Here is a 23,033-nt window from a genome sequence, read left to right as displayed (position 1 = left end):
TCAAGGAATGAGTGCTACGAGTATGCGCTCGAGAATGAAAAGACAAAAAAAAAAACCCAGCTCTCGCGTGGGAGACCAACCACACCATTCGGGCGTGGTGGTAAGATGCTCGTCTACTACCGTGAAGGTTGATGCCACGGTCCTGCGTTCGAACCCGAAGGAGGATGTAGATATGAAGTTTTTCCCTTACGAACTTGAGGCTACCAGGTCTTCATTTCCAACCCATCTCATTAATGGCGTAAATTGCAATATAGCGATATGAGCAGAGTTGGTGTTGAGTGAAGTAGCTCTCATAGTTACGATCACAGCAAGGAAATTTCAAAGAAAAAAAATTTTCGAGTAGAAACACCCACGTTTATGCACTGCATTGCTAAGTGATTCGGCTAATAAAAAAAAAATCTCAAATTACGTCTCAACATTAGCTGTAACAATCTGACACAAAAATTATTGAAAGAACCAAATACGATATAAATTTAGTTTTATCTACCATTTAATTATAATTTATCATTTTTAAACCGTATTTTGGTTATACCCTCATGTTCCTTTGTCTTCGTCAAGTACTGACGTTTATCATGCTACAGGTACAGTTCCAACGCCATTTATTATTTTTCACATCTCCGATCACTTTGCAATGCATAAAAGTGAATGTTGCCATTCGAATTTTATGAATTTTTTCTTCTGTAACCGCGAGAGCTAGGGTTTTGTTTTTTCCTCAACATTCTCGAGCGCATGCTATGACATTAATTTAAATACTGACATCCCTCGAATTTCATTGGCATTCGTTGATTTTTGCGGCCGCTAGGAGCTCGTTTATCGGCTAAGTTATTTTATGACCATTCCTATAATACATGGAATGAATCAAACCCAATCTTTTTATAAACAGTACTTACTGAGAAAATATTTACTTGTGTCATTTGAAGGCTGAAAAATGACGCAGGTAATGTACGATAAATGTACAGATACATTTATCGTACTGTGATATATTCTAGGAAAATTATATATTTATGTGTTATGTGTTTAGATACTGATATATTTATAATCGATTATAATCTATTATATAATATAATTTGTTGTACAGGCTGCATAGGTAATTGCATATTATATTTTACTGACGAACCATTGATCCTTGAGACATACCTACTTCCAGAAAAGTTTCCAAATAACGTGTAGTACTCAGATATGTCATTTATGTTTCAAGGGGTTGTGTTGTTATTAAAATAAAATAAAAAAAATACATTTTTATCAATCCCCGTGTGCCCCGAAACCCAATTAGAAAGTTGTTGCCCTGTCGAAGGCAACAACTTCCAAAAAACGCAGGAAATTTGCTAAAAAACAACTCTAAATGCGGAGAAACCGTTTTACCCGCATATTTAGCATAGCTTTTTTTTCCCAACTTTTCTCTGTTTTTCGACATTAAATATACAAATACAACGCCACAACGGGCAAAATGCCCAACGGGGTGGCTGAGAACTAACATATCTCTGTGAATATGTTAGAAATATGTTACACTCAGAAACGCGGAATTTCTTTTGATGGCATCAGAAGAGACAGGGCAACGACTTTCTAATTGAGTTTTGAGTAAAAGGTATTTTGTTTTATTTTAATAACAGCACAATCCCTTGAAACATAAATGACATATCTGAGTACTACACGGTATTTGGAAGCTATTTCTAACTGGAAGTATGCCCCTAGGATCAACGGTTCACCAGTAAAATGCCATATCCCCCCCGTTTGCTGTGCACACTATATATTTATAACGTTATATTTGGCGAAATTAAATGAAAATGTGACTATAGAGCTGCAAGAAAAAAGTTCACCATCTTTTTATACTTATTTTACACAAGTTTTCTCGTTTTCATGCCAATTTATACTCTGGAAATTTAACAAGAAACTCTATCTGGGCTCGATAGATATTCCCCAAGTTGAGAACATAAAATATTCTATTAGATGGAATTATTTGCATTTTAATTTGCATCGTATCCACTTTGATAAAATCAATTTGCACTCATCAAAATTTAAATTGCACGAAAAATTTAATCCATCACGATCAAATTTATTGAACATTAAATAATATATATATTTTAACACTGAAAAAAAAAACTTATCACTTGCATTCGTTACTTTCCACTATTGGTTTTATAAATGGATATACCTCACGTTATTGTATAAAGGCAACGAGCTCAGTTCACTCGCTGATTTGCCACTCCACGCTGCAAGCGCATCACGAGCCTGCATCCCTCCGAGTCACAGTGGGTGACCCTCCGGATTCGTCGGAACCCTAGCGATTGGCCTTGAGTACAAGTGAGCCTACATTTGTCTACGCGCCAACGTTTAATAGATTAATTGATGATATTGATCGACGTCGGAATCTCTACGTTGAACTATATTGACGAACCTATGTCATTTATACACGCTATGACTGCCATATTTGAAATTGCGAAACCTTCCCAGATTGCCACGTAGTTTAAGAAGAATTTTTCCCCGACTGCGAGCAGATAACTGCTTTCTCTCCCACCCTCCCACAACAAGAAAATTTACTCTATCCATCGCTTTTATTTCCTTGACCGTGACAGAAAAACACCTGCCATGCGTTGTGCCTTTTTAGTAAGACAAATATTTTTTTTTTTTGGTGGGGGGGAATCTTTTTGTATCATTTATTCTGAGCACATACTTCTTTATTTTTCTCACTCCTTCTTATCTAACGTTGAGCAAGAGCTGACTCCACCTACTGCAGTTGATTAGTTGGAGGGGGGGGGATGTAAAACGTGTTTTATTGTAAAAGCAGCTTCATTTCGTTTTCAGTAGACGAGATATCTCAGGGTGGCAGAAATAAAGTAGATCAAGTTTGTCGAGATATCTCGGGAGTGCCGCTGGAAGGCTTAAAAGTCATTTTACCTAATTATCAACATTATTATGCAACTATCAAACAATACATTTCTTACTTTATGTGCAAGCTCCAATCGAAAACATTTGAAAAATTAATTATTAAGCATCGGCATGCGCGTCCAGCGCTATTGTGAAGCAAAAATTATGAAGATAACGTTCACACACAGTTCATCTTCAATTTTTAATCCTTAGTAGAGAGAAGTGGAATTATAGAGATTGGAAATTAGTTTTTCACGTTTTTCTTTGCCCGCTGAAGTGGCTTGATACATCTGCACTATGACCATGACGTAGCTGAGAGTGACTCCAACGACCGCGGGTACGAGATCCCTCGACAGCGAAAACAGTTTCCACGCCGTCAGTTGTACGTCGGAATTCGTTACGAGGGACGCGAAATTCATACACTGGAGATGAAATCTGATGTCGGTGGTCGTGGCTCTATGCGTCAGTTTGAATATCAGTGGAGGCAGCTTCTTGACCTCTTCGGCGACAGACGCAGCGAAGAAAGTGACGCCCGTGAAAGAGGTGAAATCGAAGAGAACCTGGATCGCTACAAAAATCGTAGCTGTCGGGTCCACGGATATCCATTCGGTATTCAAGTAGTAATAAATGCATGCGATGACTCTCAGTATACATCCGATGATCCCGACGAACGCCGGGAACGAAAGCAAATCGTCTACGTCGCCAACGATGGCAGCGATTTCCGAGAATCTCTTGCCAGTCTTTTGGATATCCTCAGATGTTACGCAAGGATTCAACGAGAGACTTTTGATTTCTTCGTGGATATCTATAACCATTGCATTGAGTATGAGGCATGAATGAGAGTATAGCAATATGTTGCATATCATACTTCCATAGATCAAGATGATTATAACGCCGTGGGTGTAGGACAGCAAGTGGTCTCGATGGAGCACATCGATGGTAGTTATGTTAGACTCGGCAGCGTCTAACCAGTAACTTCCGCTGATCGGGAAAATCACCAAACACGCTACGACGTACAGCAACATGCAGAACAATACGAAGTACAACTTGCAGATAATCGGTGAAGTTAACTTAAGGGTTTTAAGCCTTCCAAAATTGTAGAACTTCTCCTTAAGGGCAGCCATCGATCTACTTCTCAGGGTAGCGTAATCGGCAGTTATGGCGCATACTGCGGCGTTTATGAAAGGGAATATATCGTGTTGCCAGTTAGTCGGTTCGATTAGTCTATATATCCGGTAACAGAAGAACGAGTTCGTCAGAAACAATGAGATAAACCTCCAAGTCTCTAAAGATACCCTGGCGATGATGCATTTATGAGGAGGGTATCTAGGTACTCCGTAAAGGTAAAACAATACCTCGAAAAAACTCAAAATATTCATCGTGACGCCTCCGGATAAGATATAGTACGTATATAGTCTAAGTCTTGTGATAACCACTGATAACAACAGTCTGCATTCGTTTCCTTCGCGAGAAGAAACAGCGAATATAATAATTGGCCTTCAGGTAATAGAGTCGGAACCGACGCCCATGCTTTTATTGTCACTCGTATTCTCAGAACCCATTTCCTTAAGCAAACTGAGGCAGTAAATGAAAAATTACGATATCGCCGGAGAAAATGTCAAAAAAGAGAAGTGTCTCGTGATGTCTTTCATTGATACACCTTACGATGTTCTCTGCTAACGAGATCAAATATAATACAAGGGGACACAAAAAAGGAACTCATTCCTCAGAATTTTCTGAATTCGTTTAATTAAATTAAATGGCCAACCGAAGATTTATTTTTTAGTTTTTCCATATAATATATATTATTTTCATACAGCAAAACACAAACATATATGTACAGACACAAACATATATGTACAGACACAAACATATATGTACAGACACAAGCATATATGTACAGACACAAACATATACACAGATACGAATACATATAAACGTAAAAAACATACACTTTGTGACCTCAAGGTCCTTCCAGCAGATCTGCAGGGCTCGAATTTCGAATATGTTTCAAGTTACAGCTTATATAAATACTATACACATCATATTTTCACGTATTTACGATTTCAGTACACTGTATATAGTTAAATCACTTATTGTGAAGATCATATCGTTTTGTAATTAAATTACTTATTGTGAAGATCATATCGTTTTGTAATCAAATTACCTATTGTGAACATCAATACATAAAGTAATATAAACATTGCACATACAGGGTGTATAAGTAACAGTGGGTATGGCATTTTACTGGTGAGCAGTTGATCCTAGAGGCGTACTTCCAGTTAGAAAAAGTATTAAAAGTATTACAAAAAAAAACGTGTAGTACTCAGATATGTCATTCATGTTGCAAGGGGTTGTATATTTATTGAAATAACAAAAAAATTATATATATTTTACCGTTTCCGTGTGCCCATAAACCAAATCAAAAAAAAGTAGTTGCCCTACCTCATCTAGTACCAACAAAAAAAAACCCACGTTTCTAAGTGCAATATTCATTGAGATATTCGAATTGGAAAAACGGAGGAAATTTGGGAAAACACAGCGTTAAATGCGGGTAAAGCGGTTTTTCCGCATTTAGAGTTGTTTTTTTTTCAATTTCCATATCGCAGTAAAAATTGCACTTGGAAACATGACCTTTTTTTTTTGAACTAGATGAGACAGGGCAACAACTTTCTGATTGGGTTTTGGGGCACACTGGGCCTTTTTAAATGTTAATTTTTTTATTTTACTAACTACACAACCTCTTGCAACATGAATAACATATCTGAGTACTACACGTGAATTGAATACTTTTTCTAACTGGAAGTATACCTCTAGGGTCAACGGTTCACCGGTAAAATGTCATACTCCCTGTTATCTATGTACCCTGCGTATTTGCAAACAAACATTTCTATCAAAGAAACAGCTAATTTCTAGTTATTATACTGAGGTGAACTCGGAAAGAAAAGTCATCTTGTCTCCGCCAGACCTTCTTGCATACCGGGCAAGCATGCTACCACTTACACCACTGGAGACACGGCAGGGAGGCGGTCTTTTTGGTGTAAATGGTAACATGCCTGCCCGGTATGCTACAGGGCCTGTCCCGACGGAGACAAGATGACTTTCCTTTCCGAGTTCAGCTAAGCATAATATCCTAATATTAAATATGTGTCTCCTAAATTTCTATATGTTTTAAAAAATTCTATGCTCATTCTATACCATATAATTCACACATATATACATTCATTAAATACTGTACGATTTGTCTCCTTTTTATTTGTACTTTTATATCTAGTTACAATGCATTTGTCATAAGCGTTTCGTAATCAATACTTTTTAACAAAGTCAAAAACGAAATGATTATAATGTAAAATAGATTTTCAGTGTAGAACAAGCTTAGTACAATGGTGAAATAAATTAAGAGAATTTGCATATTTTATCGAATTTCATGAAAAGAACTTAACTTAATGTAAAACCACTGCTTCTAGACAAAAATGCAAATCTTGAACATCAAATACGTAAGCGTACACGTGTGTGTAGGCGGAGCCAGTAGAGAAACAGGCTTTATAAGCGCGCGTAAGTTAAGACGCATTTCGTTCGCTATCACACCTCTGCGAATTTCTTGGTGTTATTTTGCAGCAATCGGTTAATTTCAAATTGTAACAGTAAAAATGAGTAACCACCAACGTTTAGATGATGGAACGAGGTGGCGAATTGTGGGGTGGCTAGAAGAAGGCCAATCTCAAGTCCAGATTTGTAAAGAGTTCAATTTAACGCCCAGCGTAGTGTGCAACTTATGGAAACAGTTCCAGGATACCGGATCCAGATAAGATCCTCGCTATAATCGCCATTTGTCGATTATAGCGAGGCGTAACAGGAGTGCTACAGCTTCTCAGCTGTCTCGTGACTTGTATGCAGCCACAGGAACCCGTGTATCAAGGGTGACTGTTTCCAAAAGACTTCATGAGAGAGGGTTGTTTGCAAGAAGACCTGCTGTTTGTGTCCCGCTCACTTCTACGGACAGGAGAATCCGTTTATCATAGTGCAGAGAGCATAGAGATTGGAGTATGGATCAATGGGCGACCGTTCTCTTCACTGATGAGTCCCGGTTCAGCCTAAGCACCGATTCTCGCCGTACGTTCATATGGAGAGAACCAGGGACCCGCTACCTACCAATGTCCGCAAAATCGACCATTATGGCGAAGGAGGTTTAATGGTCTGGGTAGGCATCATGTTGGATGGCCGCACACCTCTCCATGTCTTTGAAAGAGGCACTGTGACTGGTGTGAGGTATAGGGATGAGGTCTTGGAGCCCCATGTTCGCCTTTTCAGGGGTGCAGTTGGCCCTGAGTTCATTTTAATGGACGATAACGCGAGGCCACTTAGAGCTCTTCTGCTCGACGATTTTCTAGAGAGTGAGGATATTCGTCGGATGAATTGGCCAACCAGATCTCCAGACCTTAGCCCTATAGAGCATGTCTGGGACGCTCTGGGGAGGGCAATTGCAACTCGCAACCCCCCTCCGGGAACCATCCAGAGAATGAAAACAGCGTTGCTGAACGAGTGAGACCAATTGCCACAGGAAATGATAACCTGCCTTATTTCAAGTATGAAATCACGCTGCGAGACCTGTACATCTGTAAGAGGGGACCATACCCCCTATTAACCCATCTATTAACCCATTTTTTTGTTTATTCTGCAACCGCTGGTTCATACCTTCCGACTCCAACGAGTGTTACGCGCGATCATGCGTGGGTATTACATTTATTGAATGGTTATTTGTTTTGTATTGTATCAGTGTATGTACATATCAAATTTCATTAAAATCGGTACAGTAGTTCTAGAGATAATCGACCAAGTCTGCAAATTCCCTCAATTTCTTACACCACTGTGGCATAGAGGCAATATATTATTAGGCTTTATTAGGTTTTAGCCCTTGCTATACTCGATTGTATCTGGTTGTGGTTCTATTTTGATTTTATGTTAAATATTTTTCATTTATTTGTGAAAATTTGATAATTCTCTATAAGTAGTTTTGTGTTATAGATATAGTGTGGCACTGTGCTTTGGTATCAACTACTATTATTCGAGATCTTATTCTGTTATAAATGCTATCTAATTTCCGGATACTGTCGTAATATGTGACTTCCCCTAGACACCAATTGCATAATTAATAATTGAGTGAATCCACGCATAAGATAAATATTTCAAAAAAAAATTTCATTAATCAAGTTTTTCATTTTATAAATACATAATTACTGCATATTTTCTTATATTTTTCACTAAAACGTTATAGTGTTAGTTTCATTTAAGGTCAAGTTGTATTGTTATACCCCTGATAATTATACTCATATAGATTTTCTATTTTTTGGCAATAGCATTCACAATTATCTTGGCAATGACAGTGATTATGTATTTTTAGGTGTATGTTTTCATTATAATTTATGTTTCTCGTTTTCATATAGATATGCAGTCGACGTTCGCTTTAACGACCCCACGTTACAGTAACCATTCCACTAGAACGGCCGGTAAAATGAGTCCTAAATTTTTTCAGACAACAAATAACCTATTTTTTTTCTTTTCGATGTAAGGACCTTTCAATATAACGTCAATTTTCGACGGAGCGATGGGGCGGGGTCGTTGTAACGAGCGTCGACTACATTTCATTTGTTGTGTGTTAAGTTGTAGTTTATGTTTTATTAGCCAGATGTCAGTTTTTGTAAGGTCATATTCTATTTTTTTACTAGATTACATAAATCAAATCATTTTACATAAATCAAATCATTTTACATAAATCAAATCATTTTACATAAATCAAATCATTTTACATAAATCAAATGTATCTCTAAGTACAATGCATCTATCTCTACTATATCTCTCCACTAGATTTATTGTATTAACGATTTCTATATATATATATACCGACTGTACTGTATTATCAATTATATATATAAATTATACATATAATTGATAATACAGTAGAGTCGGTACAGTATTCGCGGGAGTTACGTTCCGGGGTAGCCAACCGAAACCATAGTTTTTTTTTGTTGTATATTTCGTTTATTGAACATCATGAGAAGAGCAGAGTGACGCAGAGGTATAAGGGAATGTAAAAGAGGGTGCGGGGATTTTTGGCGATGTTTTACGAAAAACAATTGTGATAGCTATTTGCCGATTCTTCTTCAAGTATCATCAAGTATGTTGGAGTATGTTGACAAGACTTCCTCTACCAATTTTTCTACATGTGAAAAACGTACCATAGAGAGATCTATATCATGAAAATAATCTATTGCTGATTTGAACTTGCGAAGCCCTTCCGTTATGTTACACATTTTGAACTTGTCTCCCACTTCTTTATCTTGATCTTCTTCATCTGGTACCGCTTCAGTTTCAAGAACAGTCGGGGTATTATTTCGGGGCATTAATTCCTCCTCGATCAATGCCTCTGAATTGCTATTAATTAGCTGTTATCTTATCCATATCATTGAACCCTTCTCCACCCACCTGTTTCGCTAACGTGACGATATATTTTATAATCTCTTTAGTTGGCTCTGTAGAAATGGTTGTATATTTTAGCGCACATTGTGGCCAAAGGTTAATCCAACCCGAGTTGATTGCTTCTCTTTTAAGAGCTGCCACGATTCCAGTGATGACAGTAACGGCATTAGGGATAGTGTAATTCTTCCATACCTTCAAGACATTTTCTGCATTTGCATCTTCTTATGCATGCACAATCATCTTCATTGTGTGACATGTATAGTGGACCTTGAACTCTCGAATTTCCCTGATCAAGGACCGAATGATAGATGTATAGGAGGCATATAAAATACTTAAATACCACCAGCTTTGAACTTATTGACCTCTAAGTAAGTGTCCAGGAGTTTTATCCAGTATCAAAAGAACTTTCAATGGCACGTCTTCACTCTAAAGGCACCTCCTGACTATCAGAATGAAACACCGTTTAAACAAATCTAAGAAAAGTATTTCGTAGCCCAAGCTTTTTATTGTTCATACAAAATACTGTGCGGGAGCTTTGACTTATCCTCTCCTTTCAATGCTCGTGGATTGGCAGATTTGAAAATGACAGTGGGCTTTAGCATGTAACCATACACATTTGCACAAAACGACATAGTAAGTCTAATTCGAGGATGACGTCACTCTCCGCTATCCATACAAAGTTACTGACAGCTGACTGTGCGAAGATATATTTTTTTGGAAAGAGAGAAAATTCAACCGCCCCTACGGAGGAATTGAACCCACGCCCTAGACCACTAGACTACAGAGGAAACGAATACCTCAATTTTTATCAAAAATATATTTTCGCATAAGCCAGCTGTTAATAACCTTTGTATGGATAGCGAAGGGTGACGTCATCTGGTGGCATCGTCAGCAATTGTGAGATTTTGCCTGAATTGTGTCTGACCGTCCATATACGGTACCACTCAGTGCACACGAACTCCAAGGAAGTGTTGAGATATACGTTGCCGCTGAAGTGTAGTGCGTTCAACCGGAAAGAGAAAGGACGCGGGTTCGATTCCCCGCAAGGGAAGTTGAATTTTCTCTTTCAAATATATATATATATATATATATATATATATATATCTTCGCATCAGCCAGCTGTTAATATTTGCATAGTAAGTTTGCCATAATACTCGGGGCTCGCTTTTCTTCTTGCGTGATAAATGTTCTTTGTGGCATTTCCTTCCAAAATAGTGTAGTTTCTTCAGAATTAAATACCTACTGAGGTGCATAACCCTTCTCTTCAATAATTTTCTACAGAGTATTTTGAAATTTTCTAGCTGCCTCCTGGTCGGCAGAGGTTTGATCACCAGTGATTTTTAACATTGCGTAATCCGAATCGTTTCTTAAACCTATGAAACCACCTGTGACTTGCATAAAATTATGATAAAACAGACGTTTCACCAGCCTTTCCCTTTATAGAAGAGTAAATTTTTTGCGGGTTTATGTTATAACATTACAATCAATTGGAATGAATTTTTTGTAGCAGTTTTGTACTCACAAGAAAGTAGCATTTTCTGTACACATGGATTCTGTAGGCGATGCAAAGTTTTTTTTTTCGCTGCCCTACGTGTAGTTACATCCACATCTGATCGAGAGAGAGAATTTCACAGAGAGATTCCTTTTCCTCAATATATCTCGTTGATTTAGTAATGGCGGGCCACAGTGGCAGTTGATTTATTTTCGCCAAGCATAATAAATATATCCAATTTTTCTTGTAAAGTTTTCACTTTTTCTTTTCTTTTCAAAGCATTACCAGTAGCACAAGACAAATGAGCCTTCCTAAACAACTCAAATATTGTAAACAAAACACGTGAACGACGATATTGCTGAGTGTTGCAAAAAAAAATTTCCAATGAAGGATAAAAAACCGCGAATATGGAAACCGCTAACACGGGAAAACACGAATACGGAGGCCGAATGTATATATCATAGTTTCCCAACCTTATTTGTTCCATCGCTCCCTTCTTCAGAAATTTTTTTCTCCCATCGCCCCCCAACACAACCTAACCCATAGGATCCAATGTTATACCCGTAGCTTCTATCGCCCCCTGGAACATTCCATCGCCCTCCAAGGGGGCGTTAACGCCCACGTTGGGAATCACTGGTATACATTAATGAATAAATGTATATATATTGAAAACTTGAATAAGTTTGCATTTGTGACGAACGCTGGTGTCGAGGAGGACATTTTCGAAGTGTTTAAAATTTGCAACGCGATGGATATTATGGACTATAAATGATTAATATGCCGTCAATCTTCTTCGACAAGGGGACACCAGTACCGATTGGTAAAGGCAAATTCTAGGTTATGGTGTCGCAGGGAATTTTTCTCTAATAGGGTTGTTGATAAATTGAATGACTCCCTCCCCCCCGGGAATTCATGAATTCTATCACTATTGATACGTTTAAAAAGAAATACGATAAATATATTGGGGTAAATCGAGAAGCTATACACATATTTAGGAGTCATTCAAGTATTACGTCAGCATCGAGGGGGGGGGGGAGGGGTTTCGGATTTGCTGACTTTTGATGACAAGGGGGGTGGGGTTTGAAGGTTGCTTACGTCACCAACCACCCTTTTTGAAGATATGAAATATATTCTAAGCTGCTGACAAAATTTTGCTGACAAGGGGGGGAGGGGGTCAGTGTTTTGCTGGCTTTTGCTGACAAGTGGGGGGGGGGAGGGGCTAAAATCTGCTTACGTAATACTTGAATGGCCCCTTAGATAAGAAAAATTTTTATGGGCAGTGTATTATATTTTTTTAATTTCAATTTTATTGCCTTTATTATTGTTACAAAACATATGAATCAAGCAAAAAAAAAGAATCCATCAAGGGATCCTATAGGATGTATTCTTGGACCATCCATCCATTGGACACCAATTTCATAAGCGCACAGTGATTTTCAACAGTTGAATCATATATATAATTTATGTGTACAATACATCCATTAAAATTAAAAACTAACGAGAAAAAAAATTACAAACACACCGAAACAAAAGCTGAGACGGGGGAGAAAACAGAGTAATATCTATAAACATAATAAATTGTTATATGATTTGCACAAATATTGACATTTATTGGTGAATCTGGTGTATGCAATGAAATTAGTGTGTACTCATGATTAGCGAAAACAATAAAAAATAATATTTTATTATGGGCAACGAGCGGAGGAATATAAACGGATCAATATTATAACGTAATTAAATTGTATCTATAGCTCGAAAATTGCGTGCATATACATATATATATATATATATATATGCACACACATACTTATCTATACACCGGGTTTTCCAAAATGATCTTCGATGTTGTTTTATGGTAAATAGGTAATTCTTGAGCCAATTTTTTCAGCAAAGGAACAGATATAGAACTGAGGACGTCGTTTGGGAGATTGTTATAAAATTTTGGGATGAGATAAGTCAAATGGTTTTTCTTTACTGTTTTGTGTATCAGGGGAATTTGCATGGTATTGTTGAACCTGGCTGATGATCTCGATGCATTTAATGGTAGGCAAATCTGATTTTTTTTTAAAGAATTATGGATTTATAAAAGAACAAATATCTCGGTGGATGTATATTTAAATGATGTTCATGTATGAGGTGGTGTAATCGCTAGCATTAGATCTAATTATTTTCTTTTGTATTTGCACTGTAGGGCGAATCGTGTTAATGTACTCACTGCCCCAGATAGTGAGGCCGTGCAATAAATGTGAGTGAAAAAACGAGTAGTGAATGTGACAGTAGGAAAGAAAGGTTTACTTTGTCTTTGATGTGATAAAATTTGTTGAGACTGAAACAGAGTTTTGACTGGATATATATACTTCACATATGATTTCCATTTAAAATTTTGGTCAATGTAGACACAGAGATATTTGATAGTGAATGTTTGCACCAATGGTGAGCAGGGTACAGTGTGAGTTGGGAAGCCAGTTAGAGGTATGGAAAACGAGGTGGTGGGGTGTAATGTGATAGGCCTCCTCGTGGTGCACCCTGGGTAACGCCAAATCTATCACACGTCATTGTCATCGCTTTTTGTGCTCATATACTTCACCTTCAATAGCCCAAATTACATGTTTATTTCGACACATCTTGCAGTACATGTCTTGCGTCTCGTTTTGTCCTGTACATGTTTTTGTCTTTTGTGTCCAACCCCTCATTGTGGGCCCCGCTCAGGCGGGGAGGGGTCCTCCCGGATGGGGCATTGCTTCTAGCGTATGCTCCATCCGGGACGCTGTCTACCTGCGTGTTTGCCGTGCGTGGAGACCCGTAAGGCTGGAGATGGGGATCCTGGTTAGCCTGATGCGCTAGCTTTGGCCTCGGATTTAGCCGAAACGGGAGGCTTGGATTAGCCCCGTCCAGGTCAATCGGCTGTGGTCGCCTCGGTGGCTGAAGGGGTTACACTACTGGGCAGGTAGAGGGGCCGGGCCTGCCGGACGTCGTTGAGGTTTGTTGGTGCTGCTTCACGACGATCTTGGATCTTGAACGCGTCTGCTCGCCTGCTTTGGTGGTGTATAGCTCCCACCTAACCTGACGTTGCTACTAACTTTCACCGGTTACGTGTGCGCGTCCCCTCGTAGGGCTCCATGGTGGGCATGGTGGGTGGGAGTGGAACAATACCCATTCAAATATGGGAAAAACAAAAAATGCACCAAAACGTCAAAGAACTACTCTAAGTGAAACTATTGTCACAGAAACCGCTTCTTCAAATCTGTCATCTGTCTCATTCTTCTTCTTGCATAGCTCTGATACCAATAAACAGCTGTCAAAAGTATCACCATTCTTGATTGATAAAGCTCTCTATGGCGCAGTTGGAACTCTGAAATCAGTGAAGGCTCTCCGTTCAGGAGACCTTCTCGTCGAAACTAACACTCCTAAACAAGCCGAACTCATTCAAAAGCTCACATCTCTCGGGGACATTCCCATAACAATCAAAATCCACCCCACGCTGAATTATTCACGTGGTGTCATCTCAGACCCTAACTTAATTAACATGGATGAAGATGAACTAACTCAGGAGCTAGCGTCTCAAGGCGTAACATCTGCCAAACATATCATGAGCCGCAAAGATGGCAATCTAGCTCCATCACGTAATATAATCCTGACATTTTCATCCCCAACATTGCCGAAAGATGTCAAAATCGGTTACTATAACCTCCATATCCGGCCATACATACCTAACCCTGTAAGATGTTTCAACTGCCAAAAATTCGGTCACTCACGAATGGCGTGCCGTGGTCAACCCACCTGCGCAAAGTGCGGCGAGAGGGACCACATTTCGGACAACTGCACTAATTCACCATTCAAGTGCGTCAATTGCGGTGGCGACCACCTCGCATTTGACAGGAAATGTCCGAAATGGAATGAGGAAAAAGAGATCCAGAAGATCAAGGTTCTCAATAACATCTCATATATTGAAGCACGCCGTCGTGTAATCCCTAACCAAACTCCAATAGCTAGTACATCATACTCTAATATGGTAACAAATCCATCAACAGCTAATAAGACTAACAATGTCACCAAAGCATCTGTGACAACTCAGACCGAACCCATAACTGATACATCCACTCAAACATCATCTAACCAACCATGTAATAGGTTTGGCTGCTGTTGCTCTGCTGGAATACGGAAGGAGTCCACCACCTCCGAAGAAGCAGGAAAAGCAACAGCGAACACATTCAAAGTAACTACAGCTACTAAGCCAAAATTCAATAGTGGAAATAAATCTAAAATAAAACTATTCAAGACCGGATATTCAAGAAAAGCCATTCAGAGAGCAAAGAAGAACCCTACAGTACAAAACATGTCACTGCTTGATGACAAATCAATTGGTGACATGGATCTCGATAATCCCACAGAATCCGGTGGTACTCGCCGGAAATTAGACCGAAATAAGTTCAAGGACCTTGAACCGTCTACATCCATTTAAAATTTATGGCCAACATTATTCAATGGAACATTCGTGGTCTTAGATCCAATTACGAAGATCTAAAGGATTTAATCAATCGCTATCATCCTGTTTGCGTGGCACTCCAGGAAACTTTCACGAAGCCCTCGGAGACATGGAACATTAGGCGACATTCCCTGTTTCGTATTGACTACGATGACGGGAGTAGAGCCTGCCGCGGTGTTGCTCTGCTGGTTCCACATCATGTGTCGTCGCGCGTTCTAACGCTGCGCACGAACCTGCAAGCCATCGCGGTGGAAATCTCTACAGGCCTAAGAGTTACCATCTGTTCCATTTATTTGCCACCAAATGACACCATCTTACAGAGAGATCTAGAAGATCTGATTGATCAATTACCTCCACCATTTTTTCTTCTTGGAGACTTCAATGCACATAACCTGATATGGGGTTCTAACAGCAACACCCCACGTGGCGAAATGGTTGAACGGCTGTTAGAAGACATGGACCTCGCCATCATGAATGATGGCAGTTTCACTCATTTTCATGCCCCAAACAATAGTTTCACTGCAATAGATCTATCCTTATGCTCACCTTCACTCTTGCCCAACTGGTCCTGGTCGGTTGATCCGGACCTCCACGGGAGCAATCATTTTCCTCTAGTGGTTAAGTGCCTTGATCGAAGCCATAGCATACCTGAGGGTCCTCCTCGGTGGAAGCTTGTGGCCGCCCGATGGGCAGACTTCACGGTCAAGGCAGAAATCACGGAGGATATGGTTTCGCAACCCGACGTCGACCACTGTGTCGACCTTGTGACCAGTTGTATGATCTCAGCAGCCAAAGAAACAATACCCAAAGTCTCCTCGAAACTTCCTAAATTTCCTAAACCTTGGTGGAACCACGAATGTAATCTTACGATTAAAGCACAAAAGAAAGCGTGGAGTAGGTTCCGGCGGTATCCTACCCATGACAACAAGTTGGCGTTTTTAAAAGCAAAGGCGATAGCGAGAAGAACCAGGCGCCAGGCTCAACGCGAGTCCTGGCAAAAGTTTACCACGGGAATCAATTCATCTACTTCATCGAAAGTCATTTGGGACCGGATCCGAAAAATCAATGGTCATTATCAGTCTCATCCAATCACCATTTTAAACACCAATGGCACTATCATCAGCGATGTGAGGGATATTGCGGACACTATCGCCGCCCATTTCGCCACTGTCTCCAGTGATGCGAATTATCCCCCATCGTTTCATCCCATTAAATCATCGGCCGAACGTACATCGTACACCTTCCGGCCTTTTACACCGGAGGGATACAACTCATTGTTCACCCTTCATGAACTGACGACGGCCTTGCAGCGAAGTCCTGACTCAGCTGTAGGGCCCGATGCCATTCATTATTCCATGATTCGGCATCTCTCACCAGAATCACTCTCACATTTACTCATATTATTTAATCGGATCTGGGTCAGTCATTCATTTCCTGACACCTGGCGAGCAGCCATTGTTCTTGCATTCCCGAAGCCTGGCAAAAATCCTCAGCAACCCAATAGTTACCGACCTATTGCTTTGACCAGTTGTCTATGTAAGCTCATGGAACGCATGGTCAACTATCGCCTTATGCACTACCTTGAGGTTAACAATATTTTATCGAAACATCAAAGCGGCTTTAGACGGTTCAGGTCCACAACATGCAATTTGTTACGCCTTGAGACATCAATAAGACAAGCATTTGTGAAGAGGGAGCATATGCTAGCCATATTTTTTGACATAGAAAAGGCCTACGACCGTACTTGGAGGCACGGAATTCTTTCCGACCTCTATAATTGCGGCTTGCGGGGCAACTTGCCCATTTTCATTAAGAACTTTCTTGCTGGACGCATATTTCAGGTACGGATCGGAAGCACGTTATCAGCTCCCCAAATCCAAGAACAAGGTGTACCTCAAGGTAGCATTTTAAGTGTAACACTTTTTATTTTAAGACTCAACGGGGTGTTGAACCAACTCCCGTTGTCTGTCACTGGCGCACTCTACGTGGATGATCTGTTGATATCTTACCAATCAGTGAATATGAGGTCAGCCGAGAGACAATTACAAACCGCTCTCAACAAGATTAGCAAGTGGGCTCATAATAACGGCTTCTCATTCTCCGCTGACAAGACTGTTGCTATGCACTTTTGTCGGCGTCGAGACCTACATGATGACCCACAACTGTTTCTCAATAACAATCTAATACCTATTGTAGAAAATACTAAATTCCTCGGCATCACATTTGACAAGAAACTCACTTTCAAACCTCAAATTGCGCAATTAAGAGCTCGTTGCATGAAGACGATGAACCTCTTGAAGGTCATCTCTTCTACATCGTGGGGAGCTGACCGTAAGTCGCTCCTCCACTTATACAAAGCTTTAATAAGATCGAAGCTCGACTACGGCTCCATTGTATACGGGTCAGCACCTCGGAGTTATCTGAGTGTGCTCGACCCAATTCATCATCTCGCTCTCCGCATTTCCTCTGGAGCTTTCCGAACTTCTCCCATGGAAAGCCTGTATGTCGAATGCAACGAGCCATCACTGACATCAAGACGCCAACAACTTTCTTTGAAATATTATATCAAAATGAAGTCTTTACCAGGTCATCCACTTCATCGTGTCATTTTTAATCCGTCATTTCATAGACTTTTTGCTGCTCGACCTTCATGTGTTCCATCTTACGGTCTTCGTATGAGGGCACTTGTAGAAGAAATACAAATAGACATCAGTCGTGTGGCCCCAGTTGCTTGGCAACTGGCACCATGGGAGCAGTCTCTGCCAGATGTCTCTCTTTCATTATCGTTATACCCCAGAGCCACCACAGCAGATGTTATATATCGACAGATATTCTTCAGGCACAGGGGTAGGTACAATAGGTACTTCCCCATATATACCGATGGCTCCAAGAGCCCTGGCCATGTCGGTTGTGCCTACATCTGCTGTGAGGAGACATCTTTCAAACTTCACGACACATTCTCTATTTATTCGGCAGAACTGTACGCAATCCTTCAGGCTCTACGTCATATACGACGCAAACGCCACCGACGATGCATCATTTATAGCGACTCTCTCAGCGCATTGCAAGCACAGTGTTCCTTCACTTTTCACACTCATCCATTCATTCATGCCATTTTTCATGAACTACATCACCTCATTCATCACGGTACCACAGTAAAATTTTACTGGGTACCAAGTCATGTAGGAATACCGGGCAACGAAAAAGCAGACAACGCAGCTCGAACAACAACTAACATTGACAATAGCCTTTTGGTACCTGCCAGTGACCACTTCTCAATCCTCCGGGAAGTGATGCATCGCCGCTGGCAGGATCATTGGAACAATCAAACTAATAATAAACTTCGTGCCATCAAGCCCACACTTGGCCACTGGCGTTCGAGCTGCAGGACCAACCAACCGAAAGGAGGAAGTTCTGCTTGCCCGGTTACGCATAGGACACAGTCACATCACACAATCATATCTTTTACTACGAGAGAGTCAACCGCAGTGCCCTCATTGTCAAAGTCCATTTACCATTGCCCATGCTTTTACTTGTTCGCACCATCGTCATCATTTTACGACCGCTTTTGGTCAGAATCATCTTTCACTTCGTGACATTTTATCTGACCATTGCGATGCATCTCGCATTTTTAAATTCATCAAAGCCATTGGTTTTTATAACAAATTATAGTTTTACAATTCATGTCATTTTTTTACGTTTGTTTTTCTTTTTATATGTTTTAGTTTTTTGACACGACAAAAGGACATTTTTCTTATTTTTGTGTCATGTTTTGGCGCAGTTTGGCCAAATTGGTCCTTGCGCCAAAAAATTCAAAATCCAATCCAACGAGGTGGTAGAGTTAGAATCGGAACTATCTTGCAGAGAGAAATTCATATATTTTGTTTTAGATTTTATATAAATTTGGTCATTTGCCAAAAACCATTCACGAGCTCTGATTGTTAATTGTGTTAGACAGTAAGTGGCGGTCTGTTGATGAATATAAAAGTACTGTATCATCGGCGAATGTGATTATTTTGCCATTTAAATTGAGGTTACAAAAGTCATTGATGAATATTGTGAAAATTAGAGGTCCCAAAGTTGTTCCCTGAGGAATGCCCCACTTTTTGTTATCATTGGACTACTGACATTTTCCCCCCACATTTGACTATTTGAGTTCCATTAGTAAAGTAAGAGTAAGCGTTTTTTTTTTTTTTTATAATTGCATTTTAATTGGGTTGCTGCATTTAGAGAAATACATGACATTCATATTTGTTAGAGGAGTTTTTTTTTTTTTTTTCAGTCACCTCGTTGGACATTTTGGTTGTTGTGGCCCCGTATCTGTATATTTGATTGAAAACAATATGAACATTTTTGTGAGTATAGTAGCGCTATCTGTTGTGATAAAAATAAGTCACTCTTTAATAGTAGAATGAGAGCAAACGTAAGTTCTCATTTCAGAGTTTTTTATTTATATATATATATATATATATATATATAAAATTTGTAAGTATTTTATGTAGAAATTGAAATGAGATTTATATTTTTTGTCAGTTTAATGACACTAATTGTTATAAAATATATGAACAATATTGCGTTAATATTTCAGTGTTAGCTTTGTAGCGTTCACTATTCCATGGTTGCGATGAGTTCTTAGATGTCCGTCCGTAGAGGCGCTGACATAAGGGGCCGTCGAAATACGGAACAATGCCAATTATTGCCAATAAGTATGCAAAGTTGCTGGCTTGTGGGTCAATCGCAGAAAAGTCGCCAATCGCGGGAAATGAAGCGCCACTTCAAATTGCAATGTATTAAAAAAAGCATGACAAATATGTAAGATGAATATTCGTATTTGCAGTCGTAATTATCGTAATGCAATTTCGTAGTTGGGAAAACTATTTCAATGATTGATTTGAGGAATAAAAAGCCAAGTTGTCTTCGTTGAAAATACGTGAAAAACAAGTACGTTTTCGTAAAAAAGTCGGGACAGTCGGAAAAAAACGGGACCGTCTCGGGACGTATGGTCACCCTATTTCAATCTACTAATGTTACAGCTGTGCTTTTGCGCGCTGTAAAAGCTCTTCTTTTTGAGTGATTTATTTATTTATTTCTTTTATCAACTTTTAATTTCTTTTATGTATACAGGGTGTTTCAGAATCAGTCCATTTAAAAAAAAATCCATAACTATTCAGCTTTTAACGCCCAGATAGAAAACCTGGGAGGGTCGTGAAAATACCAAGTTTTTTGTATTCGAAGTGGACTCATCCAAATTTCGGCCACTTTCCCTCTCCCCACCCTTTCTCTACGAGTTTCTATTCATACCACCCTTTAAATTGACGTTCACCCATTTGAATGGATTTTCGGGAGATAATTTGTCTACTGAAAACACCCCTTTCCTCACAGTATTATATCTCTTTGTAAAATGCATCGAGTACCCTTAGTCCATTCTCAAGGAACATTGCAGTACATCAGCTTTTAAAATCCCATTGATAGGGCGTTGCAGTTGTCTTTTCCGTTTCCGCCTCTGACAAGAGCTTTCATCTCCTTCCCGTAGGTGACAAAAGCCCACCAAAACATACCCATACCCCCTAGCTGGGCCGACTTGAGGCGGTTATGGGCATTAACCTACTCGGCCGACTTCGAGCGATCTGGGCATTATAGAGTTAATCCGTTTTGATCGAATGATATACAGGTAGAAAGAGGGGAAATCTCGAGTTTCACGCAGTTCCCGACAGGTAGAGCTAACGCTCTTCCTTCGGCCACAACTCCATTGTTTGTCAAGATTGGCTTTCCCCACAGCTAGAAACTGATTCGGATGACTTCATTTTCCGGCAGGACGAGGCACCATCACACTGGAGTTCGGACGTTCCAGAATTTTTTAATAATCGCATTCCTAAACGATGGATCGGTCGTATGGGGCCTGACGATTCAGTTAAACATCACTGGCCTCCAAGATCACCGGAACTCACAATTTGCGATTTATTCTTGCGGGGGGGTTAATAAAAGACTGCGTTTATGTGCCTCCCCTTCCAGCTACATAAGCCGAAATGAAGAGACGCATAACAGCAGCCGTGGAAGCAGTGGATGCAAACATGAAGGCAAAACTTTGGGACGAATTTGACTACCGTGTAGACACTTATGCCGTGCATTCCCAAGGTGGACATATTGAGCACCTTTAATTTGGTTTGTGAAAAAAAAACTTTATCATTAACCATGTAATATAAAATTAATCTTAATTGTCTATGTGTTCAATATTTTTCATAATATACGCATTTTAAATCGGGTGATTCTTTTTGAAACACGCCGTGGACAATTGGGAGTCCAGGCCACCTTAATTGTGGACCACTGACTCAAGCCATGGCAAAGCTTCAAAGGTAACGCTGAATGAAGAGTTTAAAAATCCAGGAAATAATTATTTACAATTAAATTTACTAATAAATCATAAACGGAAGGCCGGCAGTACATAGGCACTGGAACCCGGGGTGGGGGGTGAAGCTATTTCAGCCCTCCCAATAAAATTTGTGGGGGGGGGGGGAGCTGAGCCACTCTCTAATAATTCATGCATTTAATTCTCACAATGCAATGTACAATTCCAGCTCCTGCGTACGGGCTTGAGTTATACGGGTTGAATAGCAATTTTCAGCCCTCTCAATGCTTTTTTCATGTCGGCGCCTCCGCTTTCTACGAACGGGTTTTTTTTTCGTAAATTTATTATTTTCGTAAAATTAGTTTTAATTTCTTTTAAAAATAGTTCTATAATTGGCGATGGACCCTACTCGTTCCAACCGTGGCAAATTGAAAGCTTGAGAGCTAACACTAAAAAAGAATATTGGCAAGGAGTTAAGCAACACCTACCGAGATCCGTAATTGGTGGAACGGGGTTCTAATGGATAGTTATAATTACCTACATAAAGTTATTTGAAAAGTTATTTATATATTTTATAACAATTAGTATCGATAACTGACAAAGAACAGAAACTGTTTTTTCTCATTTCCAACTAAAATAGAGTGCTCTACAGTATATATATAGATAACTCCAAAAAAATGAGAACTTTCGCTTGTGCTCAGCCCACCAGTAAAGACTGGTTTATTTCTGTTACAACAGATGACGCCACTACACATATAAAAACGCTTACAATAGTTTTTCAATCAAATATACAAATACAAGGCCAAAATAAATGTTCAAGAGGTGGTTGAAAAGAATATGTCCATAACAAATATGGATATCACATATTTCTAAAATACAGCAAACCCTAATTAAAAGTGCAATTATATGTACTTTAACGTACATATTTTAATGTACGTTATTACCGGTTTTAGTATTTAATTACTAAAAACGATGTATACATGCTAAAATATAGTACACTGCCCATAAAAAATATTTTTGGTTGCCTTATCTAAGTATATAGATAGCTTCTCAATTTATCCCAATATCTTTATCGTATTTTTTTTTAAACGTGCCAATTGTGTTATAATTCACGACCCCCGTATGTAAAATATTCCATTTATATTCATAACCCTATAAGAGGAAAAATTCCCTTCGACACTACAACCTAGAATTGTTCCTTACCAATCGATACTAGTGTCCTCTTGTCGAAGCATTCGATTCACAGCATGGTTAAAATCCATCCCGTTGAAAATTTTGAAAACTTCATATCTACCGACATCTGAGCTCTTCGAATGTAAACGTATTCAAAAAAATGAAGTTTCGCTTCATAACTGAAATTCCCGTGT

Source organism: Pholcus phalangioides, unplaced genomic scaffold, assembly GCF_987345545.1.
Source record: "Pholcus phalangioides strain wild (caught in Gottingen) unplaced genomic scaffold, Ppha-v1.0 ptg000003l_1, whole genome shotgun sequence".
Taxonomy (NCBI): Eukaryota; Metazoa; Arthropoda; class Arachnida; order Araneae; family Pholcidae; genus Pholcus; species Pholcus phalangioides.
The sequence above is the reverse complement of the archived record's forward strand: the minus strand, read 5'-3'. Positions refer to the sequence as shown.